A 23,388-nucleotide genomic window follows, 5' to 3' on the forward strand; every position below is an offset into this window, starting at 1 on the left:
TAATTCAGCTACTGTTATAACTAGTTTACACAGGGAATGTCAGAACAAGGAACATGCAGGGGTTAACACATACTTTTACGTTTTATTTAGTGATGAATCTTCTGTTTCGTTAGTAGAGAGACACAATCCTTCCACTACGAGGTATTGGGCGCGGGAAAACTAGCACATAAGTGTTTACCGAGCTCAACGTCCTCAAAAAGTTATCGCCTGGACTGGCATTTTAGGAGACCACATAATACCTTCATTTTTTATTGAGGGAAACTTGAATAGTAGAGTATACCTCAATTTGTTACAGAATCATGTTCTTCCTTCTATTCTCAATCTTCCTGATGTAAATCTGGAGAATGTTTGGTTTTATCAAGACGGCTGTTGATTTCACAACGCTCAAATAATTAGGGAGTATTGAAACAATACTTTCCCAAATCGAGTTTTCAGTGAAACAGGCAATATTAAGTGGCCTGCGTGATCTGCAGATCTTATACCTATGGACTTTTTATTAGGACATTGCAAAAACATCATCTACGATCATCCTGAGGCTAGATCCCAAAATATGGATGAATTAAAAAACCGAATAAGAGAAGTCTCCAAAATTCTGTTACAGTAGAAACTCTTTCATATGTCCGCAGACGTTTTTATAATAGATTGGGATACTGTTCAACAGTAGAAAGTCAAATATTTGAATAATTTCTGTACGGCATAAAAAATTATTTTTTTTTTATCAGGAATTATTATTTACTTTCAATAAGCGTACATTAATTTTTTGTTTTATTTTTTTAAAGAAATGCGCTTTTATTTTTATTTCAACCACAAAAAATTGTTCACATTACTAAAAGACAATAAAAATACACCGCCTTATAAAGGTCAATGTATTTTTACCGAGTTTATGTTATAAGAAATGAACTGGGGATAGGTATGAAAACAGAAATCGACCAACGGAGATGTATTTCTCATGCATTGTTATGTGTTACTAAATGGTTTTTTTCCTGTCTAGGTGTCGGACGGGATCCGAGAATTACAATTTAGTAGATCGGAGAGGCAATGTTGCCGATTTTAGCGCTGTATGTAGTGTGTAACATCTAATCCACAACTTAACGTACTGTATCAAAAATAAAATTAAACAATACGATATGCACTGTAAGTTTGAAGTTGTTTCGGTTTGAAGAATAAATGGAAAGATAGAAAACATATCAAAGATAAAACAGTAATAGACTGCGTTCCAACAAAATTATGTATTGTAAATTTTAAAGCACAAACTCTTCCTAAATATATCATAATTATTAAAGTAATTAAAGAAGTCGAACTCTATATTCAAAAAGTTTTATTATCTTTCTCTTGCCTTCGTTTTGGACATCTTGTCTCTATAAAATTCGTAAACTTGGCAACAGCCAAATCTGGTTAATATTTAAATTTAATTATAGTCTCTAGAATAATGCGTACCAGTTGCAGATAAATAAATACAGCAACAAATAAAGCTAACAGAACAGGGCGTGTGCAAATTACACAAAGCATGTAGCAATCAGAGTTAATTTTCTTTTCTTCTTCTTCAGGTGCCATCTCCTCTACGGAGGTTGGCAATCATCATAGCTATTTTAATTTTTGAGGCAGTAGCTCTAAATAGTTGTTTTGAGCTGCATCCAAACTATTCTCTCAGGTTCTTTAGCCATGAAATTTGTCTTCTTCCGATGCTTCTTCTGCCATCTATCTTTCCTTGCATTATGAGTCGCAGGATGCCATACTTCTCGCCCCGCATCACATGTCCGAGATACTGTAGCTTTCTTTCTTTAATTGAAAGTTCAACTTCCTTCTCTTTACCTATTCTTCTCAGTACTTCATTGTTCGTAACTCTATTTACCCAGAAAACCCTCAAAATTCTTCTATAGGTCCACATTTCAACGGCGTTAAGTCGTCTCATTGTGTCTAGATTTAACGTCCATGATTCCACTCCATAGTATAGTACACTGTATACGTAACATTTTGTTTGGCGTTCTTTAAGAGCTAATGTTAAGTCTTTGCCACATAGGACCTTTTTCATTTTCATAAAATTAGAACGTGCTTTTTCGATTCTTACTTTGATTTCTGCAGTGTAGTCATTATTTTCTGTTATAAGTGTTCCTAGGTAAGTGTACTTTTTTACTCTTTCGATCTGCTGGCCCTTTACCATTAAGATTTCGTTAGTATTATGGTTGTTTTTACAAATTTTCATAAACTTTGTCTTTTTGATATTGAGCGAGAGTCTGTACTCCCTACTACACATTACTATTTTATTTATGAGTCTTTCTAGGTCTTGTAAATTATCGGCTATTATTACTATATTATCTGCATATCTGATGTTGTTAACTTAGACTCCATTTACTCTTATGCCGACTGTTTCATCTTCCAGAGTTTCTCGAATTACCTCTTCAGAATAAACGTTAAATAATAGAGGTAATAGTATGCAGTCTTGCCTGACTCCTCTCTTTATTTCCATTTCTTCAGATGTCTCTTTTTCAATTCGTAATATTGCTCGATGATTTTAATAAAATGAAGGTTTGTTATTAGCCTTAAATCTCTTTCATCTAGGTTTTTATCTTTTAGAATTTCCATGCGTCGGTCATGTTTTACTTTATATCAAACGCTTTATTGCAGTCTATAAAACAGACGTAACGAGGACGGTTAACATCCAAACATCTCTGTATTAGCACGTTGAAGGAGAATAGTGCCTCTCTGGTACCCATACCATTACGGAACCCATATTGTGTGTTACTTATATCGAGCTCCAGTTTGGAGTGAATTCTGGCGTGGATAATTTTCAACAGAATTTTCAAGGTATGTGACATTAAGCTTATAGTTCGATAGTCACTGCACTCCTTGACATTCACTTTCTTTGGAAAATACACAAATGCTGATGTCAACATTTCTCTAGGGATGATTTCCGTACGTTGAACAGTTCTACTATTATGTTCAGGTTTTTCTCGTTGACCAAGTTTAATAGCTGACTTGGTAATTCATCTGGACCAGCAGATTTATTGGTTTTCATTGAGTTTAATGACTGACTAACCTCTGATTTGGTTATCTCTGGGCCTACATCTCCTATTTGGCTATCTACAGATGTAAAAGCTTCTCTCGATGTAATGAAATACTTCCTCGATGTACTCTTTTCATCGTCATAGTTTTTGTTCTGTCTCCAATATAATATTTCCATTTTTGTCGAGCAATATATTCGAGGTTCTTCTACTTTTACTTCTAAATTTTCTTTTAGGTTTATTTAATTGTTAATTATAAAGATATATGTCAGCGCTTACTAAACCCATAGAAAGATAAAATATCGAAACGTAACTAATGACAATTGGTATATTAAGTATACGTTGGCAAAGGAACTGCTTACCGGGAAGCTAATATTGGTAGAAACTCTAAAGAAAAAAGGAAGATTTTACTTGTTTTTATAAGAAAACCAGGATCGTTATTGGAGTTATTTTTTCCAAAAAGGTAAATCCATATTATAACTATCTTTAACGCGTAATTGTTCATGAATAGGCCCCGAAACTAAAAAACTTTAGCAATCGTGGAGACGACACAATTGATAGGATATTTAGCAGTATTCTATACCCACAAGAACCAGAAGTCGACATTAGTTGTTTTTTTCAGCTGCTCAAGATAACCGATATAAATAGTCAAATAATATATAACGTCGCTCATGTTGAAAATCAACACAAATTCAAAACAGAATATCTCAAAGGATTAGCATTGTCATTGATCAAACCTAATCTCAAAGAAAGAACTGAAATGAAAAATTTGCCCCCCTACATACAGCGTTTCCCTTCACGATACAAAAAGCCTATAAATGAGCATATTGAACAGCCTTCTGCTAAAATCCAAAAAAGGTGTGTTTGCTTTAGTAGTCAAAAGAACGACAATCATTTGCATTGCATGCAACAAGTCGGTTTGTAAAGAATATGCCTTTATTACTGCTACTTGTTCAATGCGTAAACCAAGAAGTGAAAATACAAAATAAAGTTAACAAACCTTTAATTCCAGTTTCCTTGAATCTTAGTTTTTTAAATTTTTTTAGCTAATTATATTGTGTTTTGTGTAAAACTTAGAGATCGCTGGTTAAATGAAATTAGAATTAATAACGAAGAAAAAAATGCAATATCTTGCCAATAAATAAGTTAGCGAAAACAGCAAATATTAATTGTGAATAAATTACGAGAATTAACTGGCTTTACTCATTACCGTTATCTGTACAAAGAATATACTTAACTTTTGAAATATTGGTGTATTAATTACTGTAGCCAGTGGAGTAGAGTTGTATTTGACCGTCATGACTGACGCCCGGTACTGAGGCTCAAAAGAAGACCTAACCGATAAACTGGGTGCGTTTCGTTCGCTGTCTCGGTAGGAAGTGTTTGTTGAGATGGTCAGAAAAACCCTCTGGCTGTTTTTAGGTGGTCTATGGGACAAGTGCCCTCCCATAAATCAGCGCTATTGTATGGCGCTTTTGAATAGCGTTAATCCAACTTAATGGTCATTGAAATATGATACTTTACATCGATTTGTCTGTGCTAGCGATATACTTTCCAAAAATAACAGAAGAAAGTTCAAATTTTTGAATAAAATCCTTTATAAAAGGTATATAAAAAACCCAGTTGGGCTATGTTAAATTGACAAAACGTTTTCGGAATAAGTATTCCATCATCAGTGTCCTAAAAAAAGTATTTAACCACTTAATTAAAAAGAACATGAAATAATTTAAGTTTTGACTAAGGTTAATGTAAAATGTGGTTAATACTTACTAGTTAATACGTGGATGTAGCCACTAAATATGTGGGTAAAAACCCTTTAAAAATTATTAAATGAAATTTAGTTTACATTATGTCTAATTTACAATTAAGATGGTAAAGTTACCGATGGATTGGTAACATGGCGACATATGACTCTACATTAAGTTGCAAGTCCTGAGACGGTATGTCTACGAGGACTTTATTAAAGCAACTGATTGAAATGACAATCTTGGCTGGTTATGACGGAAGTTATGACAGAGCAGTCAGTGTAACTGTATATATGTCTATTTAAGACAGAAGCCAACGTTGTTTAAAATTGTGAAAGTTGAAATAAAATAAAATTATAACAGTATCAACCATCAATGTTATTGTTATAAATTATGTATGTGAAATAAAATTGTGGTGAGAAAATTATGTGATTATAGTTAGGCAACCAACTATACAGTGTCAAGTGGTGTGATGAAAAGATTCTAATATAAGGCCCTTTATGTTTTAATAATATTTTGTACCTGGAAAATGGAAACTAGACACAGGTGGATAGTTGGGTTCTTGAAAAAGTATAGGAATTAATATATTTAATATGTGAGAATGTTATTCAATGAATGAAATAAAACTATTGTGATATAAAGTTCAAGTAAAAATTAACTTACAACTCAATTATATTAGGCCCTGTATGTCAAAAAACAACATTTGGTACCTGGAAAATGTAAAACTTCTTGAGTTGCAAGTTCATGAATATAAATATCTGATTGGGTGTTGACAAACTGAGTGATGTAGTTATATTTTGTGTGTTAACAAGTATATGAAATGGACAAAATTTGATGGTTGGAAGTGGTTTTGTAGTATATTGGTCGTAAAGTACTCAACTTATAACTTGAGAAAAGGCCCTATCTGTTATAAAGCAACACTAGGTACATAGGGAAAATAAAAGATTAAGTTATAAGTTGGTAAGTTGAATGAACTATTGGTCTATATTGACTATAATAGTAAAATGAAATTGTTGTAGGTGGCTCTGTTAAATTTGAGTAAAGAGAATGAAAATTAAGGTGTTTTTGAGAAAATTGTGATAAACGGATAGACTACGGAAGGCTGAGGTCCCCAGAGAACCGAAGCCAAACCCTGAGGGAATTGTGTAGAGAAGTAAAAAAGAATTTAATAATATGGAATGGGTGGTGGATGACGGATGATCTGATCTGAATTTGGAAGTGTCGAAATAGAAGCATGGAAAGTATTGGTTATAGTGATTAAGACATGAAGTTTGGGTTGAAAAGAAAAGAGTGAGATAGATGGAAAGTAAGATGTATTGGAAGAAAGGTTTTTAGAGTGAACTAAGGAAGATGAATATTAGGTGAACTAATAATGAATATATATTTTAATTGTAGAAGTAAATTGGGGATGTGGGTTAGGAGAATAGTTGGCGATGGAGAGGGAGAAAATCTCGATTGAATGAAACATGACGATTAACGCAATTTGGGCTTTTTTGTTTTTCTTTAAGAATTTCAAGATCTTCGTATAAATCTAATATGAGGAAATTTTTTTGGGAGATATTGTGGATAAGTGAAACGTCTTCTGGGATATTGAGGGTGTGGTTGTGTTCTTTGAGGTGTTGAGAGAAAGTGGAAGTATTTTCTCTTTTTATGTGCTCTAGAGAGCGTGAAGAAAGAGATCAGCATGTTCTACCTATGTAGGTGGCATTGCAATCTGAACATTTAAGTCTATGTACTCCACTCCGGTTCATATAATTGATAGGATCTTTAGAATTTAAAATATGTTGTCCCAAATTGTTGGGTACTTTGAAAGAAACATGGGTGTTTTCAACCGAACGTTGGATGAGATTTCGAATATCTCCAGAAAGACTTTCATGATAGAAAGGGAGTGAAACATAGTTGGGTTTGGTGGTAAGGTCTCTGGGGAACGCAGTCTCCCGCAGGGTCTTCAGGCGTTTTTTGTGGATGAGTTTGTTGATGATGTTGTGATCATATCCGTTGTTGACTGCTATTTGTCTGAGTATATTTAGTTCTTTTTTGTAGTTTAAATCTGACAGTGGAATGCTTTCTAGGCGATGGATGTAACTATGAAAAGCTGCGTATTTATGTGACATGGGATGGTTGGATGAAAATGGAATTACGTGGTCAGTCTGTGTGGGTTTCCTAAAGATACTGAAGTCGAAGTGGTCATTTAATCTGGTAATGGTTAGATAAAGAAAATTAATTGACATGGAAGATTCTAGTTCCATGGTGAACTTGATATTGGGGTGAATTTGGTTGATTTTGGAAAGTAAAAGTTCAGCTGAATTGGAATTACCTGAAATGAAGACTAAACAGTCATCAACATAGCGAAACCAGTGTAGTATTTTAGGGTTTTTCATGATCTTTGTGGATTCTAAATGATCCATGAAGACATCAGCTAATAGACGGGAGAGACAGCTGCCCATGGCTAAGCCATCAGGTTGTCTATAGTAATTGTTGTTAAAAACAAAGAAATCTTGATCTAAACAAAGTTGTAATAGTTGGATAATGTAGTTAGTGGTAGATGAGGTAATGGAGTTGGCTCTTAGAAGTAAGTGAACCAGATTAATTGTTTCTAGTTTGGGGACAGAGGTGAATAGATTGCTAACATCAAATGAAAGCATAGTAATGTTGGGGTGAAGATTAATGTGTTGTAAATTATTGACTAGGTGACTAGTATTTTTGACTGAGAATCGAGGGGTGAAGTTCGTCATATTGTTAATTAGATTCAATATAAATTTTGATAGGATGGAAACTGGAGTGTTTATGAAACTAACAACTGGACGAATGAAAATGCCCTCCTTGTGTATCTTAGGTAAACCATACAGTCTGGGTGTCAAAGGGTTACTTGGGATTTTATAGTATGGTGCAAAATGTTCAGAGAAAAATTCTGTGAAAAGTTTAATGTTATCTTTTAATTTGTTTATGAACTTTTTAGAGGGGTCTGTTGCAAGTAAAGTGAAGTTATTATTATTAAGGAAAGTTAAAACTTTATTGTTATATGATGTTTGATCTAGAATCACTAGACAGTTACCTTTGTCAGCTTTGCTGATGATTAAGTTATTGGATTTGATTTTCTTCTTGATGGACTGGATGGTCTTGAGGTGTTCATTGCGTTTGTTTTGAGACAGCTTATGAAAATTGGGTGTTGAATGAAAATTGGGTGTTGAATGAAAATTTTGTGCGTTGTAAGAAAAGTTGGAAGATGAGGGTGTGTTGGTATTAAGTACTGTTGAAGAATTAGAAGGATAATTTTTGTTTTTAAATTTGTTGATGGTATTGAAGCAAGAGTTTCTGATAGAAGTTTTTTGATTTAACGGGACTGAGAGGTTTTGGATAATAATAGGAACTTAGTTTTCTTGTTGAAAGTTCAAATTCTCTGAACCTAAAAAGAGACATGTATTTAAGCCAGTTTAACAATGAGATTTTAATGAATAGCAAAAAATAATATCTTTTTAAGTAAATAACTAGTTAGAATAGACCATTAAATAAGACTATATTTAATTCGGTAAAAAAATATTAAATGTAAAATATGAAAATAAAGATTAAATACTTTCGCAAACATATTGTAAAACCTGATTTTCACCTTAGTAATCGTTTTATATAATATATTCTTTGATATTTTAATTCAAATAACGTTAAGACGTATTATTTTATTAGTAATGTATAAAATACGCCAAGCCTGCACATGTGTTACATTTCAGGGCATGTGTGGTTAAAATTTAATACCTAATTAACTACAAACATAATTTAAATTAAACTTAAAGGTCCAAATTCTTGAATGATACGCAATTTTCGATTTATCTGCCAGATCATATTTTGGATGGTGTTATTGTCTACTTCTCGAACTTTTTGAAATATTCGACGCCCCAACTGTTGTTTGTTTTTGGGTTCGCACCATTATCGTCAACTTTTCTACTTAATATTACCTAAAAATTTATAATCGGACGAGCCTGGGATTGTGATTTCTGCCTACAAATGAGATGTTACGGAAGATTCTTTCTATACAGATTATGTTTAAATTTAAATATGGTTGTATAAATTAATCAATACATTTGTCCTCCCTGTATTCCTACGATCCCTATAAGTACCGCCATCGGGCTCGTGGAATGCGTCCCTTTAAGAGAGAAGAGCACGAGTCGTTTAAAAGAAAAGACGCAACCCGGCACGTGAACCCATGCACGCATATTGAATTGATTTCGTTCGTTGTTTTGTAGTGCAAACCCTGGTAATTAGACCCAGCGGTAAGTTTTTACCTAGTTTTACCTAAACCTATAAATTGTCTTTGATTGTTTATTGCAACCATTTAAATTTTAAGAATTATTTGCACATATGAGGAAAAGTCCATTTTTCTCGCCAGAGTTATCGAAGGAATAGTTCTGTTAATTAAGTACTATTAATTTGTAATAGTACGTTTGTTTGTTAATACCCCACAGATTATATATTAGATTATACATACAAGATTATACATAAAAAAAAACAATCGTAATGAAATCTACCAGATCTTCTCAACTGAAATCTACTGAGCTATTCGATTCACCCAACAAAACTGCAGGTGGAGTTTTTAATTTCAATTAAAGTTAAATTGAATTATTATTATAGTTAAAAAAATTGTCTTTCTAATTGGTCCTTACCAAATTCATCTAATTAATTAGAAAAAAAAAATGAATTTTAAATATTATTTCTTAAATATATATACGTGAAACGTAAACGTCACCCACGAGATTATTGATGTAACCGTCAATCACTAGAGTAATATTACATTTCCGAAACTCGTGCAAAAGTTCATAGAAATTTTCCTAAAATTTACTGTAAAATGAAGCAGGCTTTGAAAAAGTTTGATTTTATTTTATTTTATATTGTTTTTATACAAGCAAAACTTTTTATAAAGAATGACATTCTTCGCTCAAAATAAAAAAGTTTTTCCCCTTGGGCACCAAATTCGAAGATACATGTATGTCTAAATTGTCATCATGAGTGAAAAAATAAAATTATTCTATTACACGATTGTTTGAAAACGATTTGTTTAATATATGTATATAGGTTTGTTGACAACGATTTGCCAGACTCATTAATTCCCAACGTTGCATAAACGCAACATTTTTAAATTTGTCGTTCCTTAAATACCATTTTATTTATTTTTTTATGTCGAAAATATATGTTTCGACAGCTAATGGTCATTGGCACAGGTACAATTTACATTTGTGTTTACATGGTTAATACTTTACATTGGGTATAAGTTAGTTACAATACATTTTTTATTATACATTTTGTTTTAAATTAAATTGTATAACTTTGTGTTTTTTAAAAAGTTTAATACATTTTCATAGTTGCTGCTGTTTGAGATAAGTATGTCTTTTAGGTTGTTACCAAGATTGTATTTTCTTCGGCCGCTAGGTAGTGTTGACAGTCAAGAAGTACATGTGTTACGGACGTCGTGGTGTTGCAGTACTTGCACAAAATCTTATTACTGGAATTCATTAGGTGTCCATGTGTAAGGCGTGTGTGCTCTATTCTCAATCTTCGAATGATAGATTTGTCCTTTCTTTTTATTGGTGGGAGTTGGTGGTAGAAAATGTTTGGTTGTACAACACTTAACTTGGTATTGTTGTACAGTCTTAGATGCGTCTGAGTAAAGGATCTTATCGAAGTTGCATTGATGTAGTATTTCATAGAATCTTTGTTTGATAATGGAAGGTAATATTTCAATCTTATTATATTTGGATAATTCGATATTGAAATTTGGAAGTTTACATCTCCATAAAGGAGTTTGAGGGACTGTGAAAGGGCTGGTTGACAACAGATTGATATCTAAATAGGGAATTAATATTTGTATAGTGGACGGTACCATTCTAGGATTATTAGTAACTAGTAATTGTCTATTACAGATGAGGTTTCTTGTGGGATTTGTTGAAACTCTAGCGAAATAGAGCAATAGAAGTTGTTGTCGTCTTAGATGAAGCGAAGGTTCGAAACATTCTACATGAATGCTTTCCACTGGTCTGGGTCGGAATGCTCCTAAACAGAGTCTAAGGGAAGGATTTTAGACTACATTTAGTGAACGTAGTAGTGATTTACTTGATCACATGTAGAAAAACTACCATAGTCAAGTTTGGGGCAAATAAGAGCTCGATATATTTTTAGTAGTGTTTTCTCATCGGCTCCCCAACTATAATGAGCTAGTGATTTAAGGAGATTCATTCTTTGAAGGCAGCTACTTTTAAGTTCTCGAATGTGTGGTCTCCAGGAAAGTTTTTTATCGAAAATAATGCCGAGAAGCTTTATTTGGTCTACTACTTGGAGAAAAGTTCCATTCAGAGTAATGGAGATTGCGTGTTTTGTCTTCTGATAAAATAAATAACTTTGGATTTGGATGGGGAGAAGTTAAGGCTGGATTGACTGGCCCAGTTGTTTATTTTACTTAGCGTGTTTTGAAGTAAAGTATTTGTGCTAGATGTGACCTTTCCATGACAGAATAATATTATATCGACCGCAAATATTCCGTATTGTATAGGGTCGTTTATGAATGAACTAAAATTGTCAATACTAAGATGAAATAGTATGCTGCTTAAGACAAAGCCTTGTGGAATACCGTTTGTGGTTGTGTGATGTAAGGAAGTTTTGCCATTAGTAATTACTTTAAAGGATCGCTCTGTTAGAAAATTTTTTATAAACGAATATATGTTACCGGATAGCTTGTTATGGTTTAATTTGTTTGGTATCACAGAAATCGGTATAGAGTTAAAAGCGCTTTCGATGTCAAGGGAGTTTGCAATGACTTCATTTTTGTCAGATAGCTCAGTCGCAATTATTGATTGCAGAAGTACAAGATTATCCATGGTGCATCGATTTAGTCTGAAGGCTGATTGAAATTGGTAGAGGATTTTATTTTGTTCAAGGTACCAAAGCAATCTTTTATTAACCATTTTTTCTAGAAGTTAACCTAATGTACAGGTGAGAGAAATTGGCCTGTATGAGTTTAGCGTGTCTAGGGATTGATGGCCTTTTTTATAGGAATCGTTAGGGATTGTTTCCATAGTGATTAGAATTTTTGGGAAGACCAAATGTTATTGAACAGTTGGAGTATTTTCTCGTATGTATTTTGGTGAAGGTTTCTTAAAAAGAAGAAAGAAGAAAGAAGAGAGAAATTGGCCTGTATGAGTTTAGCGTGTCTAGGGATTGATCGCCTTTTTTTATAGGAATCGTTAGGGATTGTTTCCATAGTGATGGGAATTTTTGGGAAGACCAAATGTTATTGAACAGTTGGAGTATTTTCTCGTATGTATTTTGGTGAAGGTTTCTTAAGAAGATAGAGGGAATATCGTCAGGGCCTGCAGCTGATTTTTTTGTCGTTTAGTTTAGTTCTTGGAAACTGGAAGGTATATTAGTGGGATGATTAGTATTGCAAGTTTTTTAAGTAGCATCAATTTCATTATGTGGATTAGTAGGATTATTCGATTTATTGAGAAAGTGTTGGGAAAGCGTATCACTGATTTGTTGGTCATCTGTAATTATTTTGTCCTGTATGGTGAGAGCTGAAATTTTGTATGATGTGTAATGTCCTTTCATTCTCTTTATTTTTGACCATACTTGAGTCTGTGGGGTATCTTTGGTAATAAAGCTGGTAAAATGATTCCATGAATTTTGTTTACTGTTTTTTATTATGCGTTTTGTTTTTGCTCTGAGCCTTTTTAAATCTATTAAGTCAGCTAGAGTGCGAGATTTTTGAAATCTGTTTAAAACTCTTTTGCTTTCTTGAATTGCTGTTTTGCATGTGTCATTCCACCAGGGAACGTGTTTTTGATTGGGATAATTTTGTATTTGCCGATACACTCCTCTGCGACCGAAACTATGTAATGGTTTAGTTGTTTTATGTCTTCGTCTATATTATTTTGATATTTGAGTACATCTATGCATCCTTTTCTAGTTAGTTTGAAGAGTTGCCAATTAGAATCTGAGATTTTGAATCTCATTTTTGTATAATCTGATTTGACCGCATTGTTAGTAATGATAATCAGAAAATGATTACTATCGAATAAGCTGTCTAGAGTATGTCAAGTTAGTAATGGGTGTATTTTAGGATCACATAAGCTTAAGTCTATTGATGAGAAGCTTCCTGACTGAATATGAAAGTATGTACTATTTCCTGTATTTAATTAAGTAAGTTAATATCAGTATTGTTAATGACATTTTCGATTATTTTACCTCTACCATATGTATTTTTGGAGCCCCACATAGTGTTGTGTGCATTAAAATCTTCACCCATAACAAATGAGCCAGAAATTTGAGATATTAGGTTTTCTAATCCAGTGATAAGTAATTCAGTAATAAGATTTTTCTCGTGACACTTACCCCGCCAGGTAAATGACAGTCGTTTTGAGTAGTATGGACCTCTATAACAAGAACCTATATCTTTTCTGCAGTCTTTTTTTAAACTTAATTAGTTATTAACAAATTAAGGTAAAAAACGATCAATTTTTGCTTTTTTTGTTAATCAGCAAAAGTTGAAGCATTTGAAACAAATTTACTTTAATTTAATTAAAATACCTACAAAATGGCATTTTTTAAAATATTTCTATCCTTATTTGTTGCCTTATCCTTCCAATAGAAGACAATATTGCCAATTGAAAACTTCAAGACCTGAGCATTATCCACATCAATGCTAAAACCCACATGTTGGCTACGATATGTTGAAGATACATTTGTCATTTGACCCCATGGCAGTGATGTTTTGATGTATTTACAAACCCATCTTAATGGTATACATTCTAGTATTCAGTTTACGATGGAGGTGGAAACTGATTCATCCCTACCGTTTCTCGACATTATCATAAAGAAAAACCAATCCCAAGGTTTTCATTACTCTGTTTATCAAAAACCGACCCATACCAATCTTTACTTGCATGCCAACTCTCATCATCCACCTCCACAAATTCAACAAAATTCTTAAAGCAATAAAAACAATATTAACCCCCCAAAAAAAACTTTCATCTCTTTTTCAATTAATCAAAGAGAACATTTCAAATGAACAACACGGAGTTAATGAAATTTCTTGTGCAGACTGCCCCCAATCCTATATAGTCCAAACAAATCGTAGAATCCAAAATAGGATGTATGAACATTCCATTTCTTTTCGCAATTACAAGTTAATTTTCAGCTCTAGGTCAACACCATCTTCATACAGGTCACAAAATTCCTTTTGAATACTCCAGAACCATAGCCCACATACGCTTCGATAAACCAAGAATTATCCGAGAAGCCACAGAAATTGAAAAAAAGCAAAATTGTCTCAATAAAAGAGATACAGACAGAGACAGCATACGGTTACCTTCGACTTCGAGACCTCTCATAAAGAAAGTATAAATCTCCGCGCCAATCCCTGCGTTAATCACCACGCTGACCTCCACGCCAACCTCCACCCAAACCACATCACCATAGACGGTATAAATGAACCGTCCCCTTTTCCCAGTACCAGTAATGCATTGGTTAGTGATCAGTGTTGTAGTGTCTGGGGGCTCGAGAGACTATGACCTCGGAAGCCCGAAAGAAGACATCATAGACGATGTCGAAATATATAGATATAGGTATATAGATATAGCTATATATATATATATATATATATATATATATATATATATATATATCGAGGAAAGGAGTACGACCGTTAATCCAATATAAATTAAGGATCACTCGAAGAGTGGTGTGTTTTTCGGTCAAAAGGTGGAGAAAAAAGCCAAAGCAGTTGGCTACTTCAAATAAATAAATGAAGTAGCCAACTTCTTTGTCTTTTTTCTCCACCTTTTGACCGAAAAACCCACCACTCTTCGAGTGATCCTTAATTTATATGTATATATATATATATATATAGATATATATATATATATATATATATATATATATATATATATATGATGTATATATATATATATATGTTGATTCAACTAAATTTATTTCTAAACCATCTACTACATCTATTACAGGTTGAATATTATCAGATAATGATAAACTCGATAAAACAATAGATTTTCAAAAATAAGTCCTTTTTGACCCGACAAATGAAAAGAATATGCAGTTTGGAGTATTTTCTCATAAACTGTCAATAGTCAGGAAATGGTTCCATATTTTTAAAGAGATAGTTGTAAGATGTATATAAAAGGAAAACTAATTAGGCTTGGGTTTAAACTATGGTATCTATATAGTTCAAATAGTTATTTATTCAAATGTTTCACTTTGTGGTATAAAAACTATAGAGCTAGGAGAAGACGCATCGCATATTTTTTTATTACTTTTTCCAATCTTACAAGCTATTCGGTTTTCTGAAAGAAAAAGGATTTCACGCTACTGCGATAATCTGCGAAAACCACAAATTGTAATATAACAATGGAAAGTGTAAAAAATATAAAAAAATATTGTGGTACTTATTAATGATACTAAAGAAAGTGTATTGTTAGCTAGATAGCTGTACCATTGAACCCCTAGCAGGATCAAAAAGACATAACAGAAAAGAAAAAAAAACCAAATTAATTCTTTAGCAAGAAGCTTAGCCTAAAGATGGCTTTAAAGATACTTAGGTATCCATCTTGAAAAACGATTAACCTGGCAGAAGCACATCTTCCCCAAAAGAAAGCAACTGGGCATTACATGTAGACATATGTATTGGTTGATTGGTCCGAAGTCTAAATTAAGATTGGATATCAAACTGTTTATGTAAAAGGTGATCATCAAGCCCATATGGACGTATGGTATTCAGCTTTGGGGCCCCGCTAGCAATTCTAATCTTGCAATCCTCCAGTGTTTCCAGAATAAAGTGGTAAGGTCTATAGTAAATGCTCCATGGTATGAAGCATCGTCCTCTATAGAAAAACATCTGGAAGTGCCTTCGGTAAAAGAAGTTGTAACAAGTTACAGTGTCAAATTATAGTAAATGGATAAAAGTGCACCCCAATGTATTCGCCATGCGGTTATTCGTTGATAATAATGAAGTGCGTAGGCTGAAACGTTTTAAACCAAATGATTTATCAAATAGATTTAATGTGTAATCAAAATCAACTGTATTTTAAATTCAACCTTAATTATGTGATACGTACTTTTTAATTAAATTATTCATTAAAAATTAGTAACATTTACAGTTGCTAAATAAGGAAAAAGAACTCTCCACTGGAAGAGACACCTACACGCTATGTAAAAAAACCAATTACTTATTATTCTTTATTTTTAGATACATTGTAATTTTAATTGGAGCTAATAAAAAAAGTGATAGCTGAGTATAATCAAAATATGGATGATGTTGATTGTAAAAGTTGATGTGTTGAAATGTAAAATACAACCACATCCAAATTGCTTTGAAGAACTTTAGTAATTAAAAATTATGTAAACAATTTTTTGTTACCTTTTTTTACATTTTGTTATGGAAAAACTTTTAATTTTGACAGGACTTCTATTTTTTTTCAACTTGATAAATGACTATTCAAGTATATTGTTAGCAATAATATGCAATAAAAACACAATTTGTTTTTTTTTAATTTTAAAAACTAATGGGTTTGTAAATATACCACAAGAAAGTGAAATATTTCGTTATATATGTGTTAATTGTTTTTAACGTCCGTTCCTTTATGTCTTTTTCAATAAGTTTACTCTTGATAAAGTCAAGACACACAACTAGCGAAATATTGAGTTTTCAAGAAAATGGAATGAGTTTGATTGACATGTTGAAACTCCGAAGCAATTACCTTTCAGACAGTTCCATTTTATATATTTTCTATAAGATCTGTGTGCATCTGTGTGTAATTTGTGTTTGGAGAATGCGGAGTGTTAAGGTTTTATAAACATTTCAAATTTATTTTCTTGTGGCATTTTTAAGTAAATACTATTTTATTGGCAATAAGCTACCATTAAAGGTTAAAATTGGAAGAAGCTTTATTGGATATTGTGGAAGGTATTTTGGTCAACGGAAATAGCATTAATAATATTAGATATGCGGACGATACGGTCATATTTGCAAGTGACATGGAAGATCTACAGTACGTAATACAACATGTATACAATGCATGTGAAAGGTACGGACTGCAAATGAATCTCAAAAAACGAAATCAATGATATTCTCAAAAAAACCACAAAATGTAGATAACCTGATCATCAATAATACAACGATCGAAACAGTAACAACATATAAATATTAAGGAACGTGGCTAACCGAAGATGGAGATCAAACAAAAGAAATCAGATCTAGAATAGAAATGGCAAGAAACACGTTCATAAAATTGAAAAACTTACTTTGCAACCGTAACCTTAATCTAGAGATCTGCACAAGAATGCTACGTTGTTACGTTTTTTCTACTTTACTATACGGCATGGAAGCGTGGACAGTCTGAAATCAAAAAATTAAACTCTTTCGAGATGTGGTGCTACAGGAGAATCCACAGAATATCGTGGACTGAAAAAGTAACTAATACAGAGATGTTACAAAGAATGAAGAAAGAATGTAAAGTCATAAAAACTGTTAAAATTAGAAAGATTCAATATCTGGGTCATATATTGAGGGGCGAGAAGTACGTATTACTTAGGTTAAATATGCAAGGGAAGATACAAGGGAAGAGAAACCAAGAATGACGCAAAATATCCTGGCTAAGAAATTTGAGAGAGTGGTTAGGTTGCAGTTCATTAGAATTATTCAGAAACGCGGCCATTAAAATTAAAATTGCGACGATGATTTCCAGCCTTCGATAGGAGAAGGAACCTGAAGAAGAAAGGTTAAAATAAGTTTATTGACGTTTCAATTTCCACTTCAGAAATAGTTCTCAAAATACAAACATAAATAAATTAAACAAATTTTGTTTTTTGTTATTTGGTGAAAAATTCATCTAATAATTTAATTTTATCTCACTCATTTATATTGACAATTTCGACATATATTATACATTTTAAAGAAGACAACTTTAAAATGATATTGCCAATACTGATGAGTTGCATTCCTGGGACGACCTTATTGTGAGATAGTTCATTCGATTACATGAAATCAACTTTAACTTTAGAATATCCGTCTGGAAAAATCATAGCATGTAACTCGTATTTAAAAATGCAACCACATGCCATGATGACAGTAAAATTCTCCTGTTAGTGATTCCATAGTAATTTATGAGGAAAAAACCAGGAAAAAACCTCATAATAATATTCCGACATGGTGAGTATTTGGACTTATATTTAGTTTACTCTTAATAAACACCAAATTCTGATTTTATATGTTTGTTATTTAAAAAGGTTTTAGTATGGGTAACGAGATCCTACTGCATTCTGCTAAGGAATTTACGACACAATTTGTCTCATTTAGCATAATTAGAGCAGTTTCTTTGATTTTCTCTTTTTACCATCTGTTTCTTTTAGGACTATACTTACATCACTCCATTAAATCCTATGTTCATTTTCCCATTCGTGTTTACATATTTGAGATCTATCAAATTCTCTGTTTTTAACATAAAATTGATGTTCGCTTATTCTAACATTTAATGGCCTTGATGTTTCACTTAAATAAAACTGATCGCATTCACAAGGAATTTTATAAGTACAATTCTTTGTTCTTTCTTGTTTATTGTTAGGTTTAGTTTTAGATAAAATAGATCTTAATGTGTTGGTTGTTTTGCATGTTGTTGGGATAATCATTTGTTAATAAAACAGTTAATAATTACACCTCTTTACAGTAAAACCCCTCATTTTAATGGAGTATCAAAGGTTCATAAAACGAATATACCACTTAGACCTATTTGTAGTACCATGAATTTTCCTTGTAGTGAACTGTCAAAATTTTTATTAAATATTATACAACCATTCGCAAATAAAAATGACACAATAAAAAATACACAACATTTTTTAAATAAATTACCAAATAATGAATTCATTTCAAATAATATTTTATTAAGTTTTGACATAAATAGTTTATTTACAAATGCCATTAGATAAGTCTTTGAATAACGTCGCCTCAAAACAACAGTAGGATATGTAAAATAATTGACTTTTGTGATATTCATGTCAAATGATTCGAAATAAACCCTTATGTTGAGTGTAAAACTAGGATAAATATAAAGTGATATACTTTTTTCATAATATTACATATCCTTGTGTAGCTTAATTCCTTTTAGCCCAAATTTTATAATGCAACACTAAGACAACATACATATCCTACCATTATATTTTGTCGTTTACCCATTTTGGTCATCAATATTAATGCAACACTACTAAGTTGTCTTACGCACATATCCTATTGTTGCCATGTACTTATTGCTGAGTTGCGATTATGTCTTTGTTTATACTATCCAGCTTGCGGTCACAATTTTATCTTCAGTAATCTTAAACAATACTTCTATTACATTGATGTTAACAGGTGTAAGTTAAAGAGTAAAAATGAATAATTCGGCCAATTTAAATTGTACAAATTATGGGTATCTAGAAGTCAGTATTTAGTGTAATTAGCGAACAAAAATAACACTGATTCTTAGTAGTTATCTGGAATTTATCAAGCACAGGAAAAAGGTAAGTTAAATTCATGGTAAATTCCCCTTTAGAAATTTTGGGCTGATTTAATAAAATGCAATAAATTTGTACTTTCACAACCTTCAGTATCCGCTATTACCATTACTGATTCTGATGATTTTTTTATTCTATTTTGTTTATTATCTTGTCAAATTTTTAAATTTTTTGGATTTTTTATGTAATAACATGTTTGAACAACAAAATTGTTTTGTGTTTTGTATTGAAATGTGTAAAATTTTAAACAAAACTTTAGTGCAATGTAAGTTTTTTTTTTTTTTTTTTTATTTAAACAAATATACCCGCATCAACCACTAAGGGTTATTAGCGGGGGGACATACACAAACAGTAAGATACATATTGTTGCATAAAAAAAATATTTTTTACAATCTGGTATATAGTTTAGTCATTTTAAGATAACTTAATAAAGACTGTAAATTTGACGTTAGTATACTTTTTAAATTATCACTAAGGGCACACGCGATTCTTTCGTTCTGGTACACTGGACACTCAACAATTATATGTTTCACTGACAACTGAGTATTGCACTTGGTACACAACGGAGCAGCCTCCTGGTTGAAGATATGTTTGTGTGTAAGGAAAGTATGTCCTATTCGGAGTCGGTTAATGATGACTTGGTCTTTTCTATTATTTGGTAAGATGAGTTTGGTTCCTACTTGACTTAGACATTCTTTGAGTTTATTAGCAGTGTGATCCCAAGTAGTTTGCCACGCTCTGTATACGTGGGCTTTGATATTTACTTTGTGATCAGTCCAAGGCATTTGATTTATGATAGCAATACTTTGGTCGGTGGTTGCATTGCTTGCCAGAGAGTCCACTTCCTCATTACCACTTATTCCCATATGGGAAGGTACCCAGATAAAGGAAATATCTTTTTGTTGAGTCTGTAGATAAGATAACTCTTCTTTGATCTTGAGAAGTATGGCGTGAGTTGTATATAGCTGTTTTATTCCAAGTAATGCGCTCATTGAATCGGTGATGATAACAAATTTGCTTTCATTGATAGAACAACATTTTTTCACGGCCTGATGAATTGCCGTAAGTTCTCCGGTATATATACAACAATTTGTTGGGATTCGTATGGTAGACTTGACGTTTTCGTAGATGTAGGCTGCAGCATGTCCTTCATGACATTTGGAAGCATCAGTGAAGATTTGATGGGTTGTTGGGTATTTGGATATTACATTTTTATAAGCTTGCTGTATAAGGAAAGGATGTGTGGAATGTTTCGGGAGTTCTTTTAAAGACGTGTCTATTTTTGGATGTTTAATCATCCAAGGAGGAACATTTACATGAATAGGCATAGTAAGACTGAACTGTTCTAAATTAAGACCAATACGTTTTATTCGTTCGGGAAATGGTAGTTTTTTTATTGCAATGTTTCTGTAAAGATCGGACGTTATATTTGTTCTGCAAAGTATTGTTGAGTAGGTTACGTTGCTGTTGTTTGCTGAAATTCTGGCAACGTAATTTAGTGATAGGAGTTGCCTTCGTTGGCTTAAGGACAGTTCATTAGCCAAAACTTGTAAGCTACTTACTGGACTAGTTCTTGTGGCACCTAAAACTAATCTCAAGCACATATTTTGAATGTAGTCAAGTTTTTTTAAAGATGTTTTGTTAGCAGTATCGTAGCATAAACAGCCGTAGTCTAGTTTACTTCGTATTAGTGATCTATATAGAGTAAGTAAGGTTGTTGTATCTGCCCCCCAAGAGGTATTTGACAGCATCTTTAGTAGATTAATTCTGGATTGGCAAGAACGTTGCAGATTGGTGATGTGGGTTTCCCAGTTTAAGTTACGTTCAAAAGAAAGTCCTAAGAAATTTATTTCTTCTGCTTGTTTCAAAACAACTCCATTTAGTGTTAATTAAACATTAGGATAATTTTTTCTTTTGCTAAAAATTAAATAACGTGTCTTTTCACTAGAGAATATAAAACCCGTGTTTTGCGACCAGCTTTCAATTGTGTGTAAGGTAGTTTGCAGTATATGTGTTCCCAGAGTTACATTGTTTGTTCTTAGATAAATGACTAAGTCATCTGCATATAGGCTAGTAAATACAGGTAGTTTTATTTGATGTATAATACTATTTATTGCAACTAAAAAAAGAGTAGGACTTAGAGTAGATCCTTGTGGAGTGCCGTTTTGAAGTACTCGTCTGGAGGATGTAAATCCATTGGTTCTGACTCGAAAAGTTCGTGTTTCTAGAAAATTCTTAATAAAGGACAACATGTGCCCTTGAACATCCCATTCTTGAAGTGTTTTTAGTATAAGATGTCTCCATGTTGTGTCAAACGCTTTTCTTATGTCAAAAAACACGGCAATAAGTTTTTGGTTGTGCAGAAAGGATTCATGTATACTTGATTCAAGTGTTATTAGATTGTCTGTTGTGGATCTACCCGTACGAAATCCACTTTGTCTGATACTTATTAGGTTATTGTTTTCGAGGTACCATTTAAGACGATAATTAAGGATTTTTTCTAAAAGTTTGCAGGTACAACACGTAAGTTATATTGGACGATAGGAATTTGGATCGTCTTTTGGTTTATTATATTTAAGGATTGGAATTATAGTTGCTTGCGACCATAGATCAGGAAAGTCATGATGAATAAAAATATTATTAAAAATATCAACTAATATTAGCTTTGCATTCAGAGGAAGATTTCGTAAGAAAAGAGGGTGGATATCATCAGGTCCTGGACTCGAATTTTTAGCACTTAAACAAAATTCTAATTCTTGAAGACTTACTGGTTTGTTTATTGGATTGCCACTCTCTGTGATTTGTATATTTGAAGACTCCGTTAGTTTTTTGTGCTCTAGAAAGGATAGGCTGTAATTAGAATCACTAGAATTACGTTCGTATATATCTGCTAGTATTTCTGGAATATCTTCTTTGTTTGAATGCATTTGGTTATTATATGATAGAGTATCTATACCTCGAAAGTATTTTGTACCTTTTATTCTACGGACTTTGTTCCATATGTTGCCTAAGGGAGTGGAAGGATTTATTGAAGAAACGTACTTTTTCCAACTTTCTCGTTTTGCTTTTTTGATTAATTGTCTGCTTTGAGCTCTGAGATTTTTAAACCTTAAAAGGTTTTCGATAGTTTTATGTTTCTTGTAAACGTTAAAAGCGTGTTTAGACAAAGTGAGTGCTTGTGCAATTTCGTTATTCCACCAAGGAACTGGCTGCCTTTGACTCGATTTTGTTTTTCCCACTGCGATTGTTGCTGCAGAAATAATAATGTTATTAAATATTTCCAGGTTTTGGTTTGCGTTATTGGTTAAATTATATTTGTTTGTTTGTTCTTCTATCAGTGTTCGATATAAATTCCAGTCAGCTGACTTTATTTTCCATGTCTGGTGAATTGGAAAAGTTGATTTATCATTAGTGTTTATGGTTATCGTGATAGGGAAGTGATCACTATCATATAAATACCCCAATGTGTCCCAATATAATAAAGGAGCTAGCGACGGACTGCATAAAGAGAGATCTATGGCAGAAAATGTACCATTGTATGAATTGAACCTAGTAGATTTGCCAGTGTTTAGTAAGACTAAATTTAAATTATCAATGAGATTATTTAGGAGATTGCCACATTTGTCGGTTTTGTTACTTCCCCAAGTACTGTTGTGACAGTTAAAATCGCCTAATATTATTTTTGGGTGTGGAATTTGGTTTAAAACATTGCTTAGTTCAGTTATGTCTAAATCAGTAGGATGAGGTAAGTATACATTGCAAATATTGATTTTCATTTTGTGGGTGACTGACACTGCAACTATTTCGAGATTTGTTTGTAGTTGTATTTCAGTTGACTCTATGTCATCCCTTACAAAAATTGCTGTTCCGCCGCTTGAGTGATCTGCAACTCGGTTTCTTAGAAAAGGAACATAATTTCTTAATGTCACACTTTGGTGCTTGAAATGGGTCTCTTCTAGGCATATGACTAAAGGAAGATATTCGTGTATAAGAAGCTTAATGGATTCTATATGTGTAAAATAACCGTTGGGGTTCCACTGTAATATGAATGTGCTGGCCATTAACTCTTTATGTGTTAACTATTTATTGTTGAGAACTTGATT

The sequence above is a fragment of the Diabrotica undecimpunctata genome, chromosome 7, assembly GCF_040954645.1.
Source record: "Diabrotica undecimpunctata isolate CICGRU chromosome 7, icDiaUnde3, whole genome shotgun sequence".
NCBI classification, from domain to species: Eukaryota; Metazoa; Arthropoda; class Insecta; order Coleoptera; family Chrysomelidae; genus Diabrotica; species Diabrotica undecimpunctata.